Here is a 26,214-nt window from a genome sequence, read left to right as displayed (position 1 = left end):
TAAGAAAAAAAAAAAAAAAGAAGAAAAAGAAAAACAGAATTACAATTCCATTATTTGTGTCTAGCATAAGATAATCTCAAGCAATAAAAGCTTTGTAGTTGTATATAAAAAAGGTGTCAATGAATATCATTGGTATTTGCAAAATTCTAAAGTACAAGGTCTGCTCACAAAGTTTATTTTAGCATATGAACAGAAAAAAAAAAAAAAAACCAACGCATTTCAGCCATGATTAAGGCCTGATGGCCGAAATGCGTTGGGTTTTTTTTGGACTGTTCATATGATAATAAAAGTAAACTATGTTTTAGCAGACGTCCATAGCACCAGCCTTTCCTCTTTTTTTGTATGGATTACATGGAGGTTTACAGACAGCTCACAGGCTAGGTGCTGTGTGTTTGAGGCTCACCAGACATTGCATAGGAGGTAGTAGCTCGGATGCACCCGTTTTTGCTCACAAAATGCAAGTCTACTCTACATTCAGTGTAAAAAAAGTTACTCTAATGGCTACATTGCCTACACAGAACAATACAGGTTAGTATGAAGACTGATTTTGCTGATAACACTACAATAAAAATTCCTGAATGAGCCACTTCATTTTAAATTAGGATTAAAAGTGGCCGTGACAGAATGAAAAAAACAAAACCTGTCATACTTTTATTTAGAAAGGAATTAGTTTATCTTTACCAAAAAACTGCCTATGCAGATAAGGCCCGTCTAAAAAAAAAAAAAACTAATTGTGCAGCTCTGACTAAAGTTGAATAATACCCTTGCTATAGATGTAGGCCATTTATGTACTTTATGATGCCTGACTGGAATACTCCCAGGGTTTTGCTAGGTTGTTGCTAAGTGAAGCCTAGTAAATACAGCTCGCCTCCACCATCACAAGAATGAGCTCTCAAATGTGGATCGCAGAGCTACTGCATCAGGGGAGAGAAAGCACATGTGATGGAGTCTGAATCAGTGAATAAGCTCACTTCTGTGATGGTGAGCACTAACGACTAGGCCTCACTTAGCAATGTCCTAGCAGCGTCTTGGGAGTATTTCAGTTAGGCTTTATAAGGTATATAAAATGGCCTACACTTATAGCAAGGGCATTATGCAGTCAAACACCCCTACCTTCTAGTAAAGGTGAAGTAACCCTTTTTAAGAAATTGTAAAATGCTGCCAAAGAGCAATCTTCTGAAGCACATAAAGAATAAAGGCTGTGTTTTTTAAATGCTACCACTCCCACCAATAGAATAGTATTGCCAGTAAACCTTCATCAGGCTTTTTTATTGATCACAAAACACACACGCCTTAATAAATAGGACATATATGGCTCCAAATCATTGCACTTTGGTGATGAACAACAGATCCTTGGTGAAGGATGAAATGGACTGGTAACAATGGTTCTTCTGGTTTTCAAAATGTTCTGCTGTGTCTAAAACATCTTAGGGGTAATGCATTTATTAGTTATGTCCATGCATTTCTGTGTTCACTCCTGTGTTTGTTTTCCGTAGTTTCTCAGGTTCTCCCACCTTGATTCTCAGCAGTGGACCCAGTCTCGGATTTTTTACTACAGGTCCTTCTAAAAAAATTAGCATATTGTGATAAAGTTCATTATTTTCTGTAATGTACTGATAAACATTAGACTTTCATATATTTTAGATTCATTACACACAACTGAAGTAGTGCAAGCCTTTTATTGTTTTAATATTGATGATTTTGGCATACAGCTCATGAAAACCCCAAATGCCAATCTAAAAAAATTAGCATATTTCATCCGACCAATAAAAGAAAAGCGTTTTTAATACAAAAAAAGTCAACCTTCAAAAAATTATGTTCAGTTATGCACTCAATACTTGGTCGGGAATCCTTTTGCAGAAATGACTGCTTCAATGTGGCATGGCATGGAGGCAATCAGCCTGTGGCACTGCTGAGGTGTTATGGAGGCCCAGGATGCTTCGATAGCGGCCTTGAGCTCATCCAGAGTGTTGGGTCTTGCGTCTCTCAACTTTCTCTTCACAACATCCCACAGATTCTCTATGGGGTTCAGGTCAGGAGAGTTGACTAATTAACTCTAAACACCCACAAAAGATTCCTGAGGCTTTTAAAAACTCCCAGCCTGGTTCATTACTCAAAACCGCAATCATGGGTAAGACTGCTGACCTGACTGCTGTCCAGAAGGCCATCATTGACACCCTCAAGCAAGAGGGTAAGACACAGAAGAAATTTCTGAACGAATAGGCTGTTCCCAGAGTGCTGTATCAAGGCACCTCAGTGGGAAGTCTGTGGGAAGGAAAAAGTTTGGCAGAAAACCCTGCACAACGAGAAGAGGTGACCGGACTCTGAGGAAGACTGGGGAGAGGGAAATGCCAAAATGCCTGAAGTCCAGTGTCAAGTACCCACAGTCAGTGATGGTCTGGGGTGCCATGTCAGCTGCTGGTGTTGGTCCACTGTGTTTTATCAAGGGCAGGGTCAATGCAGCTAGCTATCAGGAGATTTTGGAGCACTACATGCTTCCATCTGCTGAAAAGCTTTATGGAGATGAAGATTTCATTTTTCAGCACGACCTGGCACCTACTAACAGTGCCAAAACCACTGGTAAATGGTTTACTGACCATGGTATTACTGTGCTCAATTGGCCTGCCAACTCTCCTGACCTGAACCCCATAGAGAATCTGTGGGATGTTGTGAAGAGAAAGTTGAGAGACGCAAGACCCAACGCTCTGGATGAGCTCAAGGCCGCTATCAAAGCATCCTGGGCCTCCATAACACCTCAGCAGTGCCACAGGCTGATTGCCTCCATGCCACGCCGCATTGAAGCGGTCATTTCTGCAAAAGGATTCCCAACCAAGTATTGAGTGCATAACTGAACATAATTTTTTGAAGGTTGACTTTTTTTGTATTAAAAACACTTTTCTTTTATTGGTCGGATGAAATATGCTAATTTTTTTAGATACGAATTTGGGGTTTTCATGAGCTGTATGCCAAAATCATCAATATTAACCACTTGCCTTCTGTGCACTTAAACACCCTTCCCATCCAGGCCAATTTTCAGCTTTCAGCGCTGTCACACTTTGAATGACAATTGCGCGGTCATGCTACACTGTACCCATATGAAATTTTTATCATTTTTTTCACACAAATAGAGCTTTCATTTGGTGGTATTTAATCATCTCTGGGTTTTTTATTTTTTACAAAAAAAAAAAGAATAAAGACAAAAAATTTTGAAAAAAAAAAAGTTTTTCTTATTTTCTGCGAGTAAATTTTGAAAATAAATTTTTCTCCTTCACTGATGTGCGCTGATGAGGCGGCACTGATGGTCACTTATGGGCACTGATGAGGTGGCACTTATGGGCACTGATGTGGAGGTACTAATATGCCGCACTGATGAGCACTGATAGGCGGCACTGCTGGGCACTGAGAGGTGGCACTGAGAGGTGGCACGCTAGGCACTGAGAGGCGGCACTGCTGGGCACTGAGAGGCGCCACTGACGGGCGTCACTGATGGGCACTGAGAGGCGGCACTGATGGGCACTGGCGGATGGCACTGATGGACACTGACGGGTGGCACTGATGAGCGCTGATGGGCGGCACTGATGAGCACTGGTGGGCAGCACCATCAGTGCCCACACTCAGTGCCCATAGTGCTGCCAGTCAGTGCTCATCAGTGCCTAGATGAGCAGGCACTGATGGGCACTGACTGGCAGCACTATGGGCACTGATTGTGGGCACTGATGGGGGACACTGATGGCGGGCACTGTGGGCACTGTTGGGGGCAATGTGTGTATGTTTTTTTACCTTGCAGTAATCAGGGCACTGGTGATCGGTGCCCTGATTACATGTCTCTGTGTCCCCAGCGCTGTGAGGCTCCCCCTCCTTCCTCACACTGCAGGCTCCGTGTGAGGAAGGAGCGCCGGCGATGAGAGATGATCTCATATGTTTACATATGAGATCATCTCTCATTGGATGGTCCGATCACGTGGTGAATGGCCGCTGTGATTGGCCATTCACCACGATCTGTGATCGGCCGTGTCCAAGGGACACGGCTGACACAGATTCTCCTCGATGCGCGCTCGCGGGAGCGCGCGGGGAGCCTGCTTCTGGGAGGCCGTTTAAAAACGGCCTCCCGAAAATTCGAGTCCGCGCTGCAGCCGTATATAGGCTGTAGCGCGGATGGGATGTAGTTAAAACAATAAAAGGCTTGCACTACTTCAGTTGTGTGTAATGAATCTAAAATATATGAAAGTCTAATGTTTATCAGTACATTACAGAAAATAATGAACTTTATCACAATATGCTAATTTTTTGAGAAGGACCTGTATATACATTTTATCAGAGTTCAGCTATTTGGAGATACATAGTTTCCCCTTTGAATTAGTTTCTGTTTATGAATATTACATAAGAGAGATAGGTGTGTTTGTATTGGCTGTGTGCATTCTCTAGCAGGATGTGAGCCCAGTGATTTTTAGAACTCTTACAGCATAACAATGAGCTTCAGCTGCAAAAACAGACATCTCTGGCAAGGTTAACCTTCAGTAATCTACTGTTGCTGTTTTCATTATCTGCCTACACAATCTGTTTAAGAATAGCTAAAAAAAATACTATAGCTGGTAAGGGTGCTCACAGACATAGAATGCTGTTAACCGTGTAGGTAAAATCAGACAACATTCCCGCACATCTAAACCTGGTCATACACAAAATCAATATCAGGTGCTTCCCGATGAACTGAACAAAATGCACAATATAGGGGACACTGCTGGCACTCACTTGCTTGGCATCCTTGAATTAATAAACAGAAGAAGCCAGGTGGAGAATTATTGGCCAAACAATGGCTACATCCAATCAGCTGCAGCCGCTGTTCAGGTATTCGGATAGCTGAGGTCAGTTTTTAAAATAAAATATCTGGCACTGCAGATTCACCCATGGTGGAATCTGTTTTTTATTTTACATTTGACAGCAATTGGAACAGATTCCTAACCTATCCTGTTCCATCCATAAGTGGTGAGCTCACTAAGACTGCTTGAGACCAGCCATACAGTGGTAGGAAAAAAGTATGTGAACCTCTCAGAATTAACTGGTTTCCAGTTGTAATTTGACATAAAATGTGATCTGAGCCTCATCTAAGACACAACAATGACATAGAGATGAGGCAAAGGTAGTTTCCTAACAAGGCTTTAGGAAAGGCCAAGACTTGAGTATTCCTGATCATCTATTTACAACCAAACACTGAATAAACAAAAAGTTCATTCAATTGCTACAATTAATAAAAGCAATCTGTCAGGATACATACTTAGAAGCTGCCTTGCTTTTTGTAGGGGAGTGCTCCTGGGCTGTCACCCTTTATTCTGAGGTCATTACAGGTGTGTTATTGTCCAGGAAGAATATGCATATGTGGACACAACATATATAAATACTTTTTTCTGGTCTAACTCGCTAAACAGGGAAACAGAAATATTTGACAGAACGCAAAGCTGGAATTATGAATAATTATAAAGCCCAGGCTCAGTCCTCACGTATATCCAGGGTGCTCTGTAGATGGCTGTTCCAGGACAGTTGGCGGATATGGAATGGGATATTAGGGATTTATCCTAGGTTACCTGCCAGGGATAAGAGAACAGCTGCTCCATCCCTCAGTCTGGCTTGTCAGTCACCATCTCCGCCAACTGTCTTGAAATAACTACATAGATGGATAACCCGCATATACTTGAGGAATGAGACTGGGATTTATAATTATTCATGGGCTATATTAAAGCTTTTTCTGTATATGCGCTGGATTGTACATTTTTAGTGTTTTCAATATTAAAAGGTTAACTCCACTGGAGTATTTTGTGCTCTTTTTTGTTTTTCCAGTGCCCTCTGGTACTTTGAGAGCTGCAGTATTTACTAAAGATTACTACATTGAGGATGGACTAATAGAACAATCTGTGCATTTAACTCCAAATTTGACTCTATGGCACAGTCACTAGTTTTTTTGTGGTTTATACATTTTTTAAGTAAACAGGAAGTAAATGCTGTCCATCCATCAGTGGGGTACATACATACAGACAGTGAGTGAATGCTGTGCGGCCACCAGTGGGGTACACGCATACAGGCTGTCAGTGGGGTACACGCATACAGGCTGTCAGTGGGGTACACGCATACAGGTGTATGGTACATACACCTTGGGGTACATACATACAGGCTGTCAGTGGGGTAAACGCATACAGGCTGTACCCCATCTGCAGCAGCAGGTCTCAAATTGGACGCTAAATGGCGTAGTCACTAGTTTTTATACATTTTTTAAGTAAACAGGAAGTGAATGCTGTGCGGCTGTCAGTGGGGTACACGCATACAGGCTGTCAGTGGGGTACACGCATACAGGCTGTCAGTGGGGTACACGCATACAGGCTGTCAGTGGGGTACACGCATACAGATGGGACGTGAATGCTGTGCGGCTGTCAATGGGGTACATGCATACAGACGGGAAGTGAATGATGTGCGGCTGTCAATGGGGTACACGCATTCAGATGGGAAGGTAATGCTGGGAGGCCATCAGTGGGGTGCACGCATGCAGGCTGTCAGTGGGGTGCACGCATGCAGGCTGTACCCCACCCGCAGACAGCAGGTCTCAAATTAGACGCTAAATGACGGTCACTATTTTTTTTTTTAGTCTACATTTTTCAGGTAAGCAGGAAGTGGGGTACGCACACGCAGGCTGCCAGTGGGGTACGTGCATACAGAGGGGAATTAAATCCTGTGAGGCCATCAGTGGGGTACGTGCACGTAGGCTGCCAGTGGGGTACGTGCATACAGTGGGGAAATAAATGCTGTGAGGCCATTAGTGGGGTACATGTATAAAGGGCAGTCAGTGGGGTACACGCACACGGGCCCTCCGTGGGGTACACGCACACGGGCCCTCCGTGGGGTACACGCACACGGGCCCTCCGTGGGGTACACGCACACGGGCCCTCCGTGGGGTACACGCACACGGGCCCTCCGTGGGGTACACGTATAGAGGGCTCTCAGTGGGGTACACACAGGCTCTCAGTGGGGTACACGTATAAAGGGCAGTCAGTGGGGTACACGCGCACAGGCTCTCCGTGGGGTACACGCGCACAGGCTCTCCGTGGGGTACACGCGCACAGGCTCTCCGTGGGGTACACGTATAGAGGGCTCTCCGTGGGGTACACGTATAGAGGGCTCTCCGTGGGGTACACGTATAGAGGGCTCTCAGTGGGGTACATGTATAAAGGGCAGTCAGTGGGGTAAATGTATAAAGGGCAGTCAGTGGGGTACACACACAGGCTCTCAGTGGGGTACACACACACACAGGCTCTCAGTGGGGTACACACACACAGGCTCTCAGTGGGGTACACACACACAGGCTCTCAGTGGGGTACACACACACAGGCTCTCAGTGGGGTACATGTATAAAGGGCAGTCAATGGGGTACACACACACAGACTCTCAGTGGGGTACATGTATAAAGGGCAGTCAGTGGGGTACACACACAGGCTCTCAGTGGGGTACATGTATAAAGGGCAGTCAGTGGGGTACACACATACAGACTCTCAGTGGGGTACATGTATAAAGGGCTCTCAGTGGGGTACATGTATAAAGGGCTCTCAGTGGGGTACATGTATAAAGGGCAGTCAGTGGGGTACACACACACAGGCTCTCAGTGGGGTACATGTATAAAGGGCTCTCAGTGGGGTACATGTATAAAGGGCAGTCAGTGGGGTACACACACAGGCTCTCAGTGGGGTACATGTATAAAGGGCAGTCAGTGGGGTAAATGTATAAAGGGCAGTCAGTGGGGTACACACACAGGCTCTCAGTGGGGTACACACACACACAGGCTCTCAGTGGGGTACACACACACAGACTCTCAGTGGGGTACACACACACAGACTCTCAGTGGGGTACACACACACAGACTCTCAGTGGGGTACATGTATAAAGGGCAGTCAGTGGGGTACACACACACAGACTCTCAGTGGGGTACATGTATAAAGGGCAGTCAGTGGGGTACACACACACAGACTCTCAGTGGGGTACATGTATAAAGGGCAGTCAGTGGGGTACACACACAGGCTCTCAGTGGGGTACATGTATAAAGGGCAGTCAGTGGGGTACACACATACAGACTCTCAGTGGGGTACACACTCAGGCTCTCAGTGGGGTACATGTATAAAGGGCTCTCAGTGGGGTACATGTATAAAGGGCTCTCAGTGGGGTACATGTATAAAGGGCAGTCAGTGGGGTACATGTATAAAGGGCTCTCAGTGGGGTACATGTATAAAGGGCTCTCAGTGGGGTACATGTATAAAGGGCAGTCAGTGGGGTACACGTATAAAGGGCAGTCAGTGGGGTACACACACAGGCTCTCAGTGGGGTACATGTATAAAGGACAGTCAGTGGGGTACACACATACAGAGAGGAAGTGTTTAGAAAGGGTTGCAGAGGATGAGCAGCACTGAAGGTAAAGACAGATTGTATTTGCTGATAACACACAGTTCTTTGTCCGGTGTAATAAATGGTGTGTGCCCTACCCTAGCACACAGAACACTCCCAGTCCTGGCCCTAATAACAAACCTTAGAAAGCAGTCACCGGGGACACGTAGGGCTCTGAGGAAACTCGTAGTCCAGGGCCGCGGTGTTGTTGGGGGAGGTGCGGGACACACCGGAGCTCATGTCACGTGTGTTGTACGGTACACCGGGCTCTACTGTCCCGCTCACTCCAACTATCCCCGCCGCCTCAGAAATCCCTTCAAAGTTTCCCTATTTCCGCGAACGCCGCCATGTTGAGGCCGCGTCATCACCGAGTAAGGGGAGCGGGAAGGGACAAACTGCTGGAGGCCGCGAAGCTTCGCGAACATGTCACACCCCACACTTCATCTTCTATATAAATGAGTGCAGCTAACAGTCATTTAGCAGAGGATTCTTCTAAATGAAATTGTACATATTCTGGCCCAATCATATTCTCATCATTCCTGTGTGGTTTGTCATGCGGTACAGAATGTGCATTATGGTGGCCACACACCTTCTATTTTTACTTCCAGACCAGGCCTTTTCTGGCACTGTTTGCTCACATGTCAGTATTCTTTGCTAGAAGCCCTAGAAGAGAATTGGGGGGTTTTGCCATTTCTTTTATGTTACACTGTATTTGTGCAGCGGTTTTTCAATTGCACTTTTTTGGGGAAAAAATACACTTTTTGTCACATTTTAATGCAAAAAACACAATACATAACCCAATTTTTTGTTAAAATATGATGTTACATCGTGTATATAGATACCTAACATTTCCCGTTTGTAAATGGTGCACGCCCGTGCAATGGTGACAAATGAGGGAAATTGTACTATCCGTAGGCGATGCTTTGAAAGCCTTTACAGGTTACCACTTTAGATTTACACAGGAGGTCTGGTGCAGGAAAGGGTCCTTTCACACGGGCGCTCCGTATGTCCGTTTTTCATCCCACTTTTTTGCATGTCAATGGGATTGCGGATGTCAGCGGATGACCATCCGCTGACATCTGATTTGTGTCCTTTCCTATCAGTTCCGTTTTTTGGAACTGAAGAGAACCCTATTTTGCTTCCATTTAAAAAAACGTAACGGACGCAAAAACGGATGTCAGCGGTGTCATCCGCTGACATCCGCAATCCCATAGACATGCATTATCTCCGTTTATCATCCGCAAATGGATGGGATGATAAACGGACATACGGACCGGATGACACAAGTGTCATCCGTGTCCGTAAAAAAAAAAAAAGTGCCGGAGCGGATCAAAAAACGGTCTGCTCCGTGTGAAAGGACCCAAAGACTGCCCATTAGTGATGGGCTCAGGTGTGTTTGGATCCTAGTCCCAACCCACCTGAGCAATCCCCCCTAGGAAGCCATCAATACACACCACCAGTCACAGGCAGTGAGGCATTTCCCGGCCCGCAGCTCCACATACACACGCTGTTAAAGAGGTTGTAAACTCGAATAAAATTTTTTTTTTTTTCTTACACCCTGCAAAAGAAAGACATAATGAGCTAGTATGCATCGCATATTAGCTCATTATGCAATACTTACCTCAGAACGAGCCCCCGCCGTGCCGCTCACTCACCTCTATGACGGGCGACATGTCTAGTCACCCGTCTTCCGGGATCGCGGCATCCGGCCATCTGATTGGCCGGAGCCGCGGTGACGTCACTCCCGCGCACGCGCGCGGGAGCCGACAGTCACGGCACGGGGCTCTGAAGGAACGGCACGATCGGCCGTTCCTTCAGAGCGCATGCGCCAGTGACGTCACTGGCGACATGTAAGGTAAATATCTCCTAAACGGTACATGTTTAGGAGATATTTACAGTACCTATAGGTAAGCCTTATCATAGGCTTGCCTATAGGTACAAGTTGTAGAGGAGGGTTTACTTCCTCTTTAATGATTAGCGGTGTGTGCATGTTGGCTTCCTGGTAGGACTGCTCAGGTGGGCTGGGACTAGGATCTGAACATGCCTGAGCCCATCCCTACTGCCCATGATCGGACGTTCACAGTGATACCTCACGTGTGTGTGACGACTGCAGTTTGCATGCGTGACGGACGCATGCGTTCACCTTTTCGCACAAGCACAGGGGCACTATAAAATGTTCTTTGAAATGTCATTAGTTATTTATGTTTACACTATCGCTTTACATTTTTTTTTGTAATCAGGTCAAATGGTGATTTTCAAAAATGGCGCTGTTTACCACTGTGTATTTACTAGCTGGCATCACTAGTGTGGGCACCCAGCTGTGACAGATTGCGGTTTTACAAAAGGGTGCACACTGCGCATTTGTGAGTCGCGCTGTGCATCGTGAATGGCGGGCGATCTTCTGAGACCTGTGACATGTTCCAGAAGATTGCAGGGAGGGAGGGGGAGAGGAGGACTTTCCATCGGGTCACCTAGTGTGAGCGGGTACATGTCAAATCTAGGCATCCTTCTCCCTCCCAAAAAATGACATGCCAAATGTGGCATGTCAGGGGGTCAGGAGTCTTTAAAGCTGAAGTTCTAATTTTGGGTGGAACTCCATTTTAAGTGAAGGAGTGCTTACTATTATCTTCACAAAAGGTACCAGGGTGATGCCTACAGCTGCAGGTATAATCCCTGTATAATCACTTGAAGTCTAGCAACTTAAGGGGTACTTCGCTGGTCAGAAAGTGGTTAAAGCGGTAGTAAACCATGGCTTTTTAAAAAAAAAAAAGAAAAAAAAACTGCAAGACAATGCCATAATGTGCTTGTGTGCATCACATACTAGCACATTATGAAATGCTTCCCTTGAAACAAAGCCCCCCAGCGGCACGCTGTCACCGCTGACAGGGCTTTCATCTTCAACAGGTCTACCTTCCAGGTTCGCATGCTCTGGCCGTCTGACTGGCCGAGCCGCGATGACGTCACTCCCATGCATGCCCGCAAGTGTCACTGTCACGGCACATGCAGTGGTGAATATCTCCTAAAGAGTGAAGATTTAGGACAGTGATGGCGAACCTTGGCACCCCAGATGTTTTGGAACTACATTTCCCATGATGCTCAACTACACTGCAGAGTGCATGAACATCATGGGAAATGTAGTTCCAAAACATCTGGAGTGCCAAGGTTTGCCATCACTGATTTAGGAGATATTCACTGTACCTACAGGTCAGCCTTAATTTAGGAGATATTCACCCTGGATGCAGCCGGTGATATCTCCAGTGCGTGTGTTCTGAAGGTCTGGCATATGGTGCCATAACCTATGGGCTCCCGCATCACGTTGGAATGACGTCATCACTGCTCCGGCCACTCACACAGCCAGAGTCCACAAACCTGGGAAAGGAAGACCAGGGGAAGATGGAAGCCCTCTCAGTGGTGACAGTATGCAACTGGAGGGCTTTATTTTAAGGAAAGTATTTCTTAATGTGCTAGTATGAGATGAATACTAGCACATTATGCTATTATTTTGCAGGGGAACATTTTTTTTTAAAATAGTGCAATAAACACCAAAGCAATTGCGTATAGGATAAAATTGATATTATTATATAAGTGATTGTCAGTGACTCCTGATGACGTCAAGAGTTTGCTGACGAAATGTGTAGAGTACGCGACTACATCACTTCCGGTCTTTGGAGCGCAGTTGGAACGCGTAACGGCTTTCTGGATTCAGAATCACTCCGGCCGGTTTTCTTGATTTTAACCTGCTCCCATCCGCGCTACAGCCTATATACGGCTGCAGCGCGGACTTGAATTTTCTGGAGGCCGTTTTTAAACGGCTTCCCAGTGACACGCCCCCGCGCGCTCCCGCGAGTGCACATCGGGGGGAGAATCTGTGTCGGCCGTGTCCCTTGGACACGGCCGATCACAGATCGTGGTGAATGGCCAATCACAGCGGCCATTCACCACGTGATCAAGCCGTCCAATGAGAGATGATCTCATATGTAAACATATGAGATCATCTCTCATCGCCGGCGCTCCTTCCTCACACAGAGCCTGCAGTGTGAGGAAGGAGGGGGAGCCGTCAGCCGCCGGGGACACACAGCGATGTAATCAGGGCACTGATCCCCAGTGCCCTGATTACTAAAGGTAAAAAAACACACACAGTGCCCGCCATCAGTGCCCACAGTGCCCGCCATCAGTGCCCCCCATCAATGCCCACAATCAGTGCCCATAGTGCTGCTAGTCAGTGCCCATCAGTGCCTGCTCATCTAGGCACTGACTGGCAGCACTATGGGCACTGAGTGTGGGCACTGATGGCGCTGCCCATCAGTGCTCATCAGTGCCGCCCATCAGTGCTCATCAGTGCCACCCATCAGTGTCCATCAGTGCCACCCGCCAGTGCCCATCAGTGCCGCCTATCAGTGCCCATCAGTGCCGCCCGTCAGTGCCGCCTCTCAGTGCCCAGCAGTGCCACCTCTCAGTGCCAACTCTCAGTGCCCAGCAGTGCCGCCTATCAGTGCTCATCAGTGCCGCCTATCAGTGCCGCCTATCAGTGCCGCCTATCAGTGCTCATCAGTGCGGCATATTAGTACCTCCTCATCAGTGCCCATAAGTGCCACCTCATCAGTGCCCATAAGTGCCACCTCATCAGTGCCCATCAGTGCAGCCTATCAGTGTCCATCAGTGCCGCCTCATCAGCGCACATCAGTGAAGGAGAAAAATTTATTTTCAAAATTTACTCGCAGAAAATAAGAAAAACTTTTTTTTTTTTTTCAAAATTTTCTGTCTTTATTCTTTTTTTTTGTAAAAAATAAAAAACCCAGAGATGATTACATACCACCAAAAGAAAGCTCTATTTGTGTGAAAAAAATGATAAAAATTTCATATGGGTACAGTGTAGCATGACCGCGCAATTGTCAGTCAAAGTGTGAGAGCGCTGAAAGCTGAAAATTGGTCTGGATGGGAAGGGGGTTTAAGTGCACAGTAGGCAAGTGGTTAAATGTAAGTTGCTACTTTTTAATAAATGTTGATTCAAGCCTACTACACTATAAGCCTCTCCATGCTTCTTCTGCTTATGTTTGGGTCCTATAACGTTACCTGGCATCGAGTGGATTACTGCGGGATATATGCAAAATCGCTATACCCTAAGGGTTATTTGGTAAGTGGGCTGTGCATGTGGTGGAGGTGGAGGAGAGCACATACCCACTAAATCAGGGGTGGGGAACCTACATTTCGGGGGCCGTATGCGGCCCCCGAAGTCATCTGGTCCGGTCCCCCCATGCAGCTGAGTCTGTGTCTCTCTCAGCTGATCTGTCAGAATGGAGCCAATGCTTCCTATATAGTTCCTGCTCCGTTATTACAGTCTGAGCGAGTCACAGGCGGAGTGATATCAAATGCACTCCGCCTGTGACCAATACAGGAAACATCACCTCTTCCTCAAGCGTGGCGCTGCTACACTTCTCCTAGCCAGCAGTATGTAACGCTCTGGCGTTTGTTTAGTGAACTGGATTTGCAGCTGCAGAATTTCCACTCAGTAGTCGTGTAGAGATGTGTTGAATCACCATACCCAACTCTCCAGACTCATCATTGTGGCCCAGCCTGCCTCAGCATGCAAATATACAGACACTCAGATAAGATGTTCCTGGAGTGATAGGTTGTATACGATAGTATAGAGGTGATGTGCTGAAAGGACAGGCTTGAGTAGTGATAGCAATGATAGGCACTCAATAGTAATGTTCAGGAGTGTTAGCAGATGGTGATAGATAGTATGCAGATAGGTTAGCAATCATGTACAAATAACAGGTGGTAGGGGACAGCAGATGAAGTGTACAGGAATTGCTAACTCAGTGCAAGGATATAGATGGTAGTAGACTCAAGAGCTAGCAATCTATGTAACAGTGCAGATGATAGAAATAGTAATGCATAGATAGCAACAGTCTTTAGTATGCAAGAGTAGATAGTGTAAGTTGATAGGAAGGAATCCCCTGCGGGGTACTTATCACTAGTTGGTTTTAGAGAGATGAGGGGTCCGGTAATGAGGAGAAGGATCGGTAGCGAGATACAGGATCCGTAGCGAGATACAGGAAATAGCTGGAGGCTTCGGCAGCATCAGACAAGGCTGTGTAACAAGCGGTTTGCACGAACACCTTGTGAGTGAAAGCCGGCGATTGAAATAGCCGCTCAGAGCGGCGCCTAGTGATGACGTCATGAGATTTAAAGGGACAGGTAGCTATATGCGTTGAACCTACCAATGCGATGCGAAAGAAATGGGCTGGAAGGGTACTGAAGGTACCAGAATCTTACACAGTACCAGCCAGAGCCAGCAGTACACACAGCAGAACCAGCAGTACCAGCCAGAGTCAGCAGTACCTACAACAGTACCAGCCAGCAATACCTACAGCACAGTACATGCCAGCAGTACCAGCCTGAGCCAGCAGTACCCACAGCAGTACCCGCCTGACCCAGCAGTACCAGCCAGCAGTACCCACAGCACAGTACCAGCCATCAGTACCAGCCTGAGCCAGCAGTACCCACAGCAGTACCAGCCAGCAGTACCTACAGCACAGTACCAGCCTGAATCAGCAGTACCAGCCAGCAGTACCTACAGCACAGTACCAGCCTGAGTCAGCAGTACCAGCCAGCAGTACCCCCAGCAGTATCAGTCTGAGCCAGCAGTACCATCCATCAATACTCGCAAGCGCAGCACAGTACAAGCCAGCAATACCAGCCTGAGCCAGCAGTACCCACCAGCATTACCTGCCAGCAGTTCTTTTCAAAACTTACCACCACAAAAAAGTCGACTGCGCTCCAGACTGACTGACGCAAACCTGGGAAACCTGTTGCGAGTAGCAACATGATCAATACCAGCTAACCTCACACACCTCACCAAAGAGAAGAAGTTGCAGCCATCACATTAGGGGTGAGTTAATTAAATGTTTGACCAAATATAACAGGCTAATTTTTAAGGTGATAATTTTGTACGGCCCCAGAATGGTTTTATAAATACCCAAATGGCCCTTGGCAGAAAAAAGGTTCCCCACCCCTGCACTAAATGAATGTCTTTGGATGATCTGTAAAACCCACCATACTCTCCTGTGGAAATAGGCACAAAGGCACTTTCTCTGGATACAGACACTTTTATCCATGTTGAACCTTTATGTTTGTTTATATTTAACACAGATTTTGTCACTAAACATTTTGAATTATTGTGTGTAGTCTGAGCGCGCACATTTTTTTTTATTGCAGTGGTTTACCACCGCTTTAACAATGCAGACATCTCAAGTCTCCCGTGACTTGCGGGAGTCTCCCAACTTTGGCTGGCGGATCACGGACACCCGCAAGTGCCGTGCAATCTCCCGGCTGCTGCAGTTAGTGACAGAGCCGCTGCTTCCTGTATAGTTCCTGGCTCTGTCACAGGCGGAGTGATATGAAATGCACTCCGCCTGTGACAGGAGTCAAACAAAAACAGGAAGCAGAGGCTCTTCTCTCTACTGCAGCCGCTGCTTCCTCCAGCAGTACCTGCATGACCAGCATTACCAGTGCCAGCAGTATCCACCAGCATTACCCGCCAGCAGTAGCCACCAATATTACCAGCCAGCAGGCCATTTCATGTGGCCCTCGCACCTTTCCAGCAGCTGCGAAATCCCCGTCTTCTCTGTCTCTCCCACCCCCACTCCCTGTCTCAGCAGTCGGCAGCAGTGAGGATGGCAAATCTCTTCCTGTATAGATCCTGCACCTCCCTCTGCAGCTGCAGCACTCCCTTCTCTCCGCCTCCCCTGGTCTCAGCATTCAGCAGACTCCAGCCCTCCTCTGGTTCTCCAGCCCTCCAGCAGACCCTGCACTTTCTGCTTCATAGCTCCAACCCCAGCTTTTTCCCGGAAGCAGGACAAGGTAGGGGGCATACACTGTGATGTAAGGGAGGGTGGGGGACTCTTAACTTCTGATGGTGGAGGGGGATCTTGACATCTGATGTAAGGGGGGTTAGATGCTCTGGTCTTTCAGATACAACTGGCCCTTTGAGGGCAACCATAATGCTGATGCTGTCCGTGATATAATTGAGTGTGAGACCCCTGCTATAGAGGTACTCTTAGACTCCATTCACACTCCCGCGACTTGTCAGGCGACTTATGTGCCCTCAAGTCACCCCAAGTCGCTTGACATAACAAATCCAATGTAAATCAACGAGAGCCATCTTAATTGGCACTACTGAAGTCGCTCTGACTTCAGAAAAGGGTCCTGTACTACTTTGAGGTGACTTGTATCCGACTTGTGCCAATAGACTTCAATGGGAGTCGCCTCCAAGTCGGATCCTTATCTTATTTGAAGCGACTTGTGATCCGACTTTCCAGGAAGAAGAAGGAAAATTAACCACGTATTCCCCACATTGCAGCCATGCCTACAGTTCCTATATACCATTATCTCTGCCTGGTCTGTGTGAGTGGCACTGGTGGACACTGATATGTGGCACTGGTGGACACTGATTCGTGGCACTGGTGGACACTCATTTGTGGCACTGATATGTGGCACTGGTGGACACTGATTCGTGGCACTGATACGTGGCACTGGTGGACACTGATTTGTGGCACTGATATGTGGCACTGGTGGTTAGGGTACTATATACCACTATAGTTATATTCAATAATCTAGTTTCTGTAGGGAAAATGTTAAGTGTCAGGGTGACCGTAGTGTAGTTTAGGGTGAACTGACTCTGACTGCTATGCCAGGGTGACAGAACTCATCCATGTCAGGGTGACCGCCATAAGAAAAAGATCATTTTTCTTAGAATTATTAGTAGAGCAGGGATGGGGCTCCGCTCCTTTTATGCCAGGGTGACAGAACTCATCCATGTCAGGGTGACCGCCATAAGAAAAAGATATTTTTTCTTAGAATTATTAGTAGAGCAGGGATGGGGCTCCGCTCCTTTTACACCTGGGCATTTTTGTTTCAGGCGTTTATTGGGCCTTTTTTGTGGGCGTCTTTGGAGGCAGGCATGACATCTGAACTTCTGTATAGGGGTATATACACACACACACATATATATATATATATATACACATACACACATATAGGAGTGAAAGGAGGGTAACACCATCTCTGCAAATAATTTCAGTAGCGCAGGGATAGGGTTCCGCTCCTTTTACACCTATATGTGTGTGTGTGTGTGTGTGTGTGTGTATATATACCCCTATACAGAAGTTCAGATGTCATGCCTGCCTCCAAAGACGCCCAAAAAATGCCCAATAAACGCCTGAAACAAAAACGCCCAGGTGTGAAAGGAGCGGAACCCCATCCCTGCGCTAATAAAAATTCTAAGAGAAATTATCTTTTTTTTTCTTGTTCTGGACATGCTACAGAGCTGAAACTTCACAAGTACACTTTTTAGACCCCCCAGACACTAAATCCAAAGAAATCAAACTTTTTTTTTTTTTTATAATTTTTTCAATAATTGGCTCTCTATCAAAAACGACAATTTTTAAGAACTTTTGGAATTAGGTCACAACACATCATATTCTGATTGGCCAAATACAAAGTCTTACAAAGTCATCTATCATATGAGTCGCTTAAAATAATTCACAAGTCGCGCTGAAGTTGCGCTAAGTCGCGCTAACAATTCGCCCCTTATGAGGCGACTTTCTGGTCACGGTATTGTGAACCGGCTCTTAGTGAAAGCAAGAATTGGCCTTGCTGTCAAAAATTGAAGTGATATGCACCTGTCAAACAGGTGTGGAAAAAATGATCTTTGATTTCCTTTTTACATATTGTGTTATATTCATGGTAACTTTTAAATAATAATAGTGTTCCTTCATTTTTATATTTTTAAAAGCTCTTTGCCTATTATTTATAGCTTTTTTTTTAACTTTGACCATGAGCCACATAGGTTTTATTTTTAGCCGTTTAATCTTATTGCCCATGGGAATATATTTTGCAATGTGTTTACAGTTGTTTTGAAGCATTCCCATTTCTGTGTTCCTCAATTACAATATCGAAAAATATAAAACCCCAATATTAACCCCAATCTCACCACCAGGAGAGAGGGGCAAGAAAGAGGTTTGGGCAAGAAATGGGTCTTTAAATGATGACTCTTAAATAAATGCAAACTACAAAGTATATAAAAAAAATGCTTTTTTTTTTTATTTATGTGGTTTTCCTGTTTTTGAAGCTGGTCAGATGTGCCGCGAAACACATCGACAGCAGTTTTGTCCTGATTTCCATTAACCACTTTACCACCGGAGGATTTTCCTGCTTTCCGTCCAGGCCACTTTTTGCAACTTGGCACTGTGCGACTTTAACTGACAATTGCGCAGTCATGCAACACCGTACCCAAACTAAATTTACGTCCTTTTTTCCCACAAACAGAGCTTCCTTTTGGTGGTATTTGATCACCTCTGCGCTTTTCATTTTTTGCGATATTAATAAAAAAAGAGCAAAAATTTTGCGAAAAAATTGACATTTTCTACTTTGACAGTTAAAAAATATCCAATATATTCAATTTTTGTCATATATTTAGGCCAAAATGTATTTAGCTACATGTCTTTGACAAAAAAATTCTCAATGAGCATATTTTTAACCGCTTTAAGACTGGAAGATTTTACCCCATTCAGGCTATATTTTGCAATTTGGCACTGCGTTATTTTAACAGACAATTGCGCGGCCGTGCGATGCTATACCCAAATTAAATTTATGTCATTTTTTCCCCACAAATAGAGCTTTCTTTTGGTGGTATTTGATCACCTGTGCGATTTTTAATTTTCGAAAAAAAGAGCGACAATTTTGAAAAAAAAAAAAATATATATATTTTTTACATTCTGATAAATAACATTCCCAAAAAAAATTCAAAAATCAAAATTTTTTAACATTTTAGGCCAATTTGTTTTCTGCTACATATTTTTGGTAAAAAAAAACACAATAAGCGTATTTTGATTGGTTTGCGCAAAAATTATCGCGTTTACTATCTACGGGAAAGATTTGTCATTTTTATTGATTATTTTTTTTTTACTAGTAATGGCGCCGATCTGCGATTTTGTTTGCGGGACTGCAACATTGCGGCAGACAGATTGGATCCCTAACTGACATTTTTGACACTTTTGGGGGTACCAGTGACATTACTACAGTAATCAGTGCTATAAATATGCTGTCAGGATGGCAGGTGGAGCCTGACTAATAGAGAGAACTCTCACCTGATGAAAGGCCGCGGTAGCAAAGCTGGATGCCGGATGGACACTAAGGTAAGGACTCTGATAAGGACACAGGTTCACCTGAGGTGCGGAGTCTAAGTGTTAGCTGGTTTTCACCAGAGCCCCTAGTGGTGGGGATGGACTACGCTGCAAGCTAGCACCAGGTCGTGGTCCCCAGGATCACCCAGCCAGGCAGAGTGCAGGTTCCGGTCCAGAAGCGGAGAAGCAGACAAAGGATAACCAAAAGAGTAGTCAGACGAGCCAAAGGTCAGGGCGGGCAACAAGTAGCAAGGTCAAGAGGAAGCTGGGTTCAACAATGAAATCCATGGAAATCATTTTCCATGGCCTATCTGGGACTGGCAGTAGTCTGAGTAGCCCCCAGGGTTTACTTCTAACCGTCTTGCTCCGGTTACAGATGGGGCATGCTCGTACATACTGTTTATAGTCCTTTACTAAATCAGGCCACCAGAACGTGCATTGTATCAGGTCCAGAGTCTTGTGAACCCCGAAGTGACCCGCCAAAGGGTGATCATGGCACAGGCCCAGGATCATCACTCGAGTGCTTTCAGGGACAAAAATTTTGTTACCCTGCCATAATAGTCCATCTCGGGAAGATAATGTAATTCCAGGGAGGCAGGGGACATCCCTCGAGGCTTGTTGCATAAGGGACAGCAGGTCAGGTTGAAGCAGCAGAAAGTGGTTTTGGGATAGGATTGTGTCTGGCACTGAAGTCTCCTTAGGGTCATCAAACATCCGGGAGAGCGCATCAGGCTTAATGTTCTTTGATCCAGGCCGGTACGTAATGTGGAAAGAAAATCGGGAGAAAAATAATGCCCAACGAGCTTGGCGTGGCTTCAGGCGCTTGGCTGTCCTTAAATATTCAAGGTTTTTATGATCTGTATAGATCAGAATAGGGTGTGCTGCCCCTTCTAATAAATACCGCCATTCCTCCAGGGCGGCCTTGATGGCCAAGAGCTCCCGATCACCCACATCGTAATTTTTCTCTGCTGGTGAAAGTTTTCGGGAGAAAAAAGCCACAGGGTGGACTAAATCTTTAAGACCCTGACGTTGGGAAATGACCGCACGCACAGCCATTTCTGAGGCATCCACTTCAAGTAGATAGGGCAAATTGGGATCAGGGTGGCTCAGGATTGGTGCGGTGGTGAATAGTCCCTTCAAAGTACTGAAGGCGGCCTGTGCTTCAGAGGTCCAACAGAAACGATTGTTTTGCTTAGTTAGCTGCGTAATAGGAGCAATGCCTCCTATAGAAATTGGCAAAACCCACAAAATGTTGTACCCCCTTTTTGTCTGAGGGTGCTGGCCAGTCCAGGATGGCAGAGACCTTTTGTGGGTCCATCTTGATGCCTGTGGAAGAAATTACTAGTCCCAAAAACTGAATACTCCGTTGTTCGAACTCACATTTTATTGGTTTGGCGTACAGCCTATGTTGCCGAAGACGGCGGAGGACCTTCTTGACATGTTCCCTGTGTTGGTCCAGGGAAGCGGAAAACACTAGGATGTCGTCCAGGTAAACAATTACAAAGACATCTAGGTAATCTCTGAAAATGTCATTGACAAAATGTTGAAAAGTAGCCGGGGCATTACAAAGGCCAAAAGGCATCACCAGATATTCGTAATGGCCAAACCTGGTATGGAAGGTCGTTTTCCACTCGTCCCCTTCACAAATGCGGACCAGATTGTAGGCTCCCCTCAAGTCCAGCTTAGTAAACAAAGAAGCAGACCTCAGTCTTTGAAGGAAGGGGGTAACGATTTTTAACTGTGATCATGTTCAGTTCCCGGTAGTCAACACAGGGCAGAAGGGAATGGTCCTTCTTCTCTACAAAGAAGATTCCCGCCCCTGCCGGGGAGGGGGATGGGCAGATGAACCCTCTCTTCAGGTTTTCTTCCACGTACTCCTTAAGGGTTCCCAACTCACGTTCTGATAGAGGGAAGATCCGACCGAAGGGAATCTCAGCTCCTGGGAGTAACTCAATCGGGCAATCATAGGGACGGTGTGGTGGGATAGTTTTAGTCCCTTGTTTGCTAAAAACATCCAGGTACTCATGGTAGGGTTCGGGTACGAGAGACCGTGTCTCTTCATCAGAGTCGGTGCATAGCAAGATACTGGGGGAACTGAGAGGCATCGACAAGCAGTGGTTCTGGCAGTAGGAAGACTGAAACTTGATGTCTCCAGAGGCCCAGTTGATCAATGGGTTATGTGCCTGAAGCCAAGGCAGCCCCAAAATGACTGGAAATAGGGGGGAAGCGATGGCGTCCAAGCTCAGGAGCTCCTTGTTATACCCAAGAGCAGTTACGGGTAAAGGAGGGGTTTCTTGGGTCACCAATCCAGACTTGATGTGTGAACCATCTGCCAAAAATACGGAGAGTCCTTGTGACTTGGGTCGAAGGGGAATATGCTGTTGTGCTGCAAATGACAAGTCAATAAAGCAGCTGCATGCTCCAGAGTAAATTATTGCGGTGACCGATACCATACCTTCCGGAAGCTGAAAAAGAACAGACAGAGCCAGGTGAGTAGTGCTGGAAGAGGGTGCTGGATAGCTTGAGGGAGAGATGGAGAAGCACTTACGCATCTTTGTGGGACAGGAGTGTACATAGTGACCGGCCTCCCCACAGTACAGACACAGATTGTTCTGTCTCCGGCGAAGACCTTCTTCTGCTGTCAGGGAAGGTCACATGAGTCCAAGCTGCATAGGTTCCGAGGTGTCCGGTACCAGTGTACCAGGAGTCGTATCCATAGGGACGGAACTGGTGAGAAAAGGACGTCTGGGAGTGGGTACTCGGGGCAACATCCAGACTGGACGAGACTGCTGGGAATATCGCTCCGCTCTCCGTTCGTGGAGCCAACGATCAATCTGGATCGCCAGTGCGATCAGCTCCTCCAAAGTCTCTGGTACACCCACACGGGCCAGCTCATCTTTCAGCCCCTCTGAAAGACTAAGACAGAACTGGTGACGTAAGGCCGCATCGTTCCAGTAGGTGTCTGCGCTCCACCGCCTGAAGTCGGTAACGCAGTCCTCCACAGCTCTTCGGCCTTGTTGGAGCATGTGGAGTGCAGTTTCCGCGGTGGAGGTCCGCTGCGGGTCATCGTAGAGCTGGGCCATCGCATTAAAGAAGGATGACAAGGAGTCAAGCTGCATGCTGCGTTCTTCTAACAGACGATGGGCCCAAGCCTGGGGTTCTCCCTGCAGAAGGGAGATGATGAAACCCACTTTTGTGGCGAGAAGGTCCGGGGTTGCAAGGAGAAATATTTTCATGCATTGCGGAATGCACGGAACTTGCTGCGGTCTCCACCAAATCTTTCTGGTATAGGGACTCTTGGTTCCGGGGGCAACATGACCACCGTGGGTCCTGGAGTGGTCCCTGTGGGAGGTGTGGCAGATGAGGAAGCTGGATCTGCGGTAGGGTCAGCAGTAAGAGCCGCCAGATGCTGACATATCTCATCCATCGGAGAGACCCCTCGTGCAGGCTCGGTCATGGCTGTGTTATACTGTCAGGATGGCAGGTGGAGCCTGACTAATAGAGAGAACTCTCACCTGATGAAAGGCCGCGGTAGCAGAGCTGGATGCTGGATGGACACTAAGGTAAGGACTCTGATAAGGACACAGGTTCACCTGAGGTGCGGAGTCTAAGTGTTAGCTGGTTTTCACCAGAGCCCCTAGTGGTGGGGACGGACTACGCTGCAAGCTAGCACCAGGTCGCGGTCCCCAGTATCACCCAGCCAGGCAGAGTGCAGGTTCCTGTCCAGAAGTGGAGAAGCAGACAAGGGATAACCAAAAGAGTAGTCAGACGAGCCAAAGGTCAGGGCGGGCAGCAAGTAGCAAGGTCAAGAGGGAGCCGGGTCAAACAATCAGGAACAACAGGTACACAGGATCACAAGGAAGAGCTGAAGATAACATAGCAATTACCTGGAGTGACTGTTGTGTTTAAATAGGCCGTTTTGGCGCCAAATTAGTAGCCTCGAACTATTCTAAGGTAGCCTCAAACTATTCTGAGGTAGCCTCTGACTATTCCGAGGTAGCCTCTGACTATTCCAAGGTAGCCTCGAACTATTGCAAGGTAGCCTCGAATGATTGCAAGGTAGCCTCGAGCTATTGCAAGGTAGCCTCGTGCTATTGTAAGGTAGCCTCGAGCTATTCTAAGGTAGCCTCGAGGTATTCAAGGCACCTCTTCGTACGTGCATGGGCATAGGCATTCGCCGGTTTGCGGCGCCAGTGCGCCTACGCATGGCAGTGGATCCCATATGCAATGTTACTGTAATAATGACACTGGCAGGGAAGTGGTTAACTTTATTGGTGATCAAGGGGTTAAATGTATGCCTCATGCTTACTGACGTGTGTGGGAGGAGGGGATTGTGTGAAACAGACACAGATCGCAGGTTCAGCTATGCTGAATCCTGTAATCTGTCACTGTCTGTCACATAGGAGATCCGCCCGCTTTGTTTACACAAGTGGGCGGATTTCCTCACTCGATCCCCGACGATCGGGGAAGAGCGGCGGTGATCACCGCCTCTCCTCCCCTGGCCCGACTCGCCGCCGAGAGGGGGCGAGATCCAGCGACGTAGGTCTACATCGCTGGACGATAACGAGCCACTTTGCCGCAGTACCAGCTCAGTGAGCGGTCGGCAAGTGGTTAATAACACAATATTATGTGTGTTCAAACTTCCTATGCGGGCGTTATTTGGCCCTTTGGTGTAATGTATGCTTGTGTATTGTATTGATCTTTGTAATAATAAAAATGATTATGTATATATTTTTTTAATATACTTTGTAGTTTGCATTTATTTGGGAGTCATCATTTAAAGGCCCATTTCTTTCCCAAACCTATTTCTTGCTGTCAGGGTACCAATAGCAGGAGGGCTCTAGGACCCAGTATTCATCAGAATAGGAGAAGGGCTCTAGGACCCAGCAACTCTGTCAGCCCCTTACCTGGGCCTTTATAAGGAAGCCAGCCCTTCTCTAAGTGCTGTTTGATCTTCAGCTTCTACCAACATCCTGTTTCCTGTTTCCTGTGATTCCTGGTTCCTGATTCGGCTTGTTACACCTCCATCTCCAGCTTGCTTCCTGACTTTGACCTCGGCTTGTTTAACGGATCTCCTCTGCCTGCTACCTGTCCAGATCTTGGCTACCACTTGACCTTGTCTCCTCCGCTACCCACCTGGCATCGAACCTCGGCTTGAATCAACCACCCTCTGTCTCAGCGATCCTAAGTTCCTGCTTCATCTCACAGGTGCCACCTGCCTGCAGTAACCCCGCAGCACCACAGCAGTATCCCTGAACCCTTTTCTGCAAGCAACTCTGCAGGCGACCTGTGCGACTTTGGGCCTAACTCCTCCTGTCTCATCTCCAGGGGAGTTTGGCACTTAGCTGCAAGGGAAGCCCTCTCTCCATTGGCCTCCAGCACTTGATACCTAATAGTATCAAACAGCCAGGATGTCTGAGGCCGAGAGAGGTGCTTCTGCACTTGAAACCCTATGTCAGCAGATGGCAGGTCTGACACAAGCAGTCAAAAATTTGCAGGAAGGTTACTTCCAACTTGAGGGGCGGTTCCATGCCCTCACAGGTTCCATGACTTCCACCGAATCCAACCAAGCCTCTAGCCCCGCCTCTACACCAGCGTCTGCCACATCAGCTGTTGCCGCTCCACCCGCTGTGGTACTGCCTCCTCCAGAGCCCAGAGTTCCCACTCCTGAGCGTTTTTCAGGGGACCGGCGGAGGTTCAGAGCTTTCAGGAATGCCTGCAAACTTTACTTTGCCCTGCAACCTAGGACCCTCGCTTCAGAAACTGTCCGAGTGGGGTTCATCATCTCCCTTCTATCTGATGAACCACAATCCTGGGCCCATAACCTCCTAGAACCAAAGGATGAGGTGCTGAACTCAGTCTCCATGTTTTTTGAAGCCATGGCTACTTTATATGATGACCCACAGAAAACTGTCACCGCAGAGTCTGTCCTTCACTCCCTGGTGCAGGGAAGATGACCAGTAGAGGATTACATTGGGGAGTTACGTAGATGGGCAGCTGATACTGGATGGAATTATGCAGCTTTGAAGTATCAATTCCGTTTAGGCATATCCGAAACAATCAAGGATGAGCTGGCCAGGTCTGAAGCTCCCGCCACGCTAGAGACTCTGATCCAAACTTCCATCCAGCTAGATAGGCGTCTGCGGGAGCGACGCTTTGAGCGTTCTCAGACCTTTCGGCCAACCTGGGGACTGCCCAAGGTCCCGGCTCCAACACTTCCTGCCGCGGCTCCTCTAAATACCTCCAATATAGAACCAATGCAGATTGGTCTGCTTCGACCCGCTTTAACCCCAGAAGAAAGAGGACGCAGGCGGCAAAACAATCTCTGTCTCTACTGTGGAGCATCAGGACACTACCTTCGCAACTGTCCGATTCGGCCAAGTAAGTCCAGGCACCTGTACCCTACATATCTTCAGCTGTCCGGATCACTATCTACTCACATTATTCTCCCCATCTCTCTGCAGGTGGCTGGAAGAGAGGTCAAACTGCGGGCAATAATTGACTCTGGAGCTTGCAGCTGCTTCCTGGACATCAACCTGGCTAAAGACCTACACATTCCTCTGACTACCAAGGATCAAAGACTAGACATACACCTAGCTGATGGAAGTCA

General features: G+C 47.0%; 1 protein-coding gene across 1 annotated transcript in view; it reads right to left on the bottom strand.

Moving 5' to 3' along the window:
* TMEM168 (transmembrane protein 168) overlaps positions 1-8,597 on the bottom strand; it is a 40,673-nt gene extending 32,076 nt beyond the window's left edge. The window contains exon 1 of the mRNA XM_082252862.1: positions 8,557-8,597. The gene's annotated coding sequence lies outside the window, so the exon portion shown is untranslated. The remainder of the gene's footprint in view (positions 1-8,556) is intronic.
* Positions 8,598-26,214: the final 17,617 nt, after the last annotated feature.

The sequence above is a fragment of the Pelophylax lessonae genome (assembly GCF_965119305.1).
Source record: "Pelophylax lessonae genome assembly, chromosome: 4".
NCBI lineage: Eukaryota > Metazoa > Chordata > Amphibia > Anura > Ranidae > Pelophylax > Pelophylax lessonae.
This window is presented reverse-complemented; position numbering and strand designations above follow the sequence as displayed.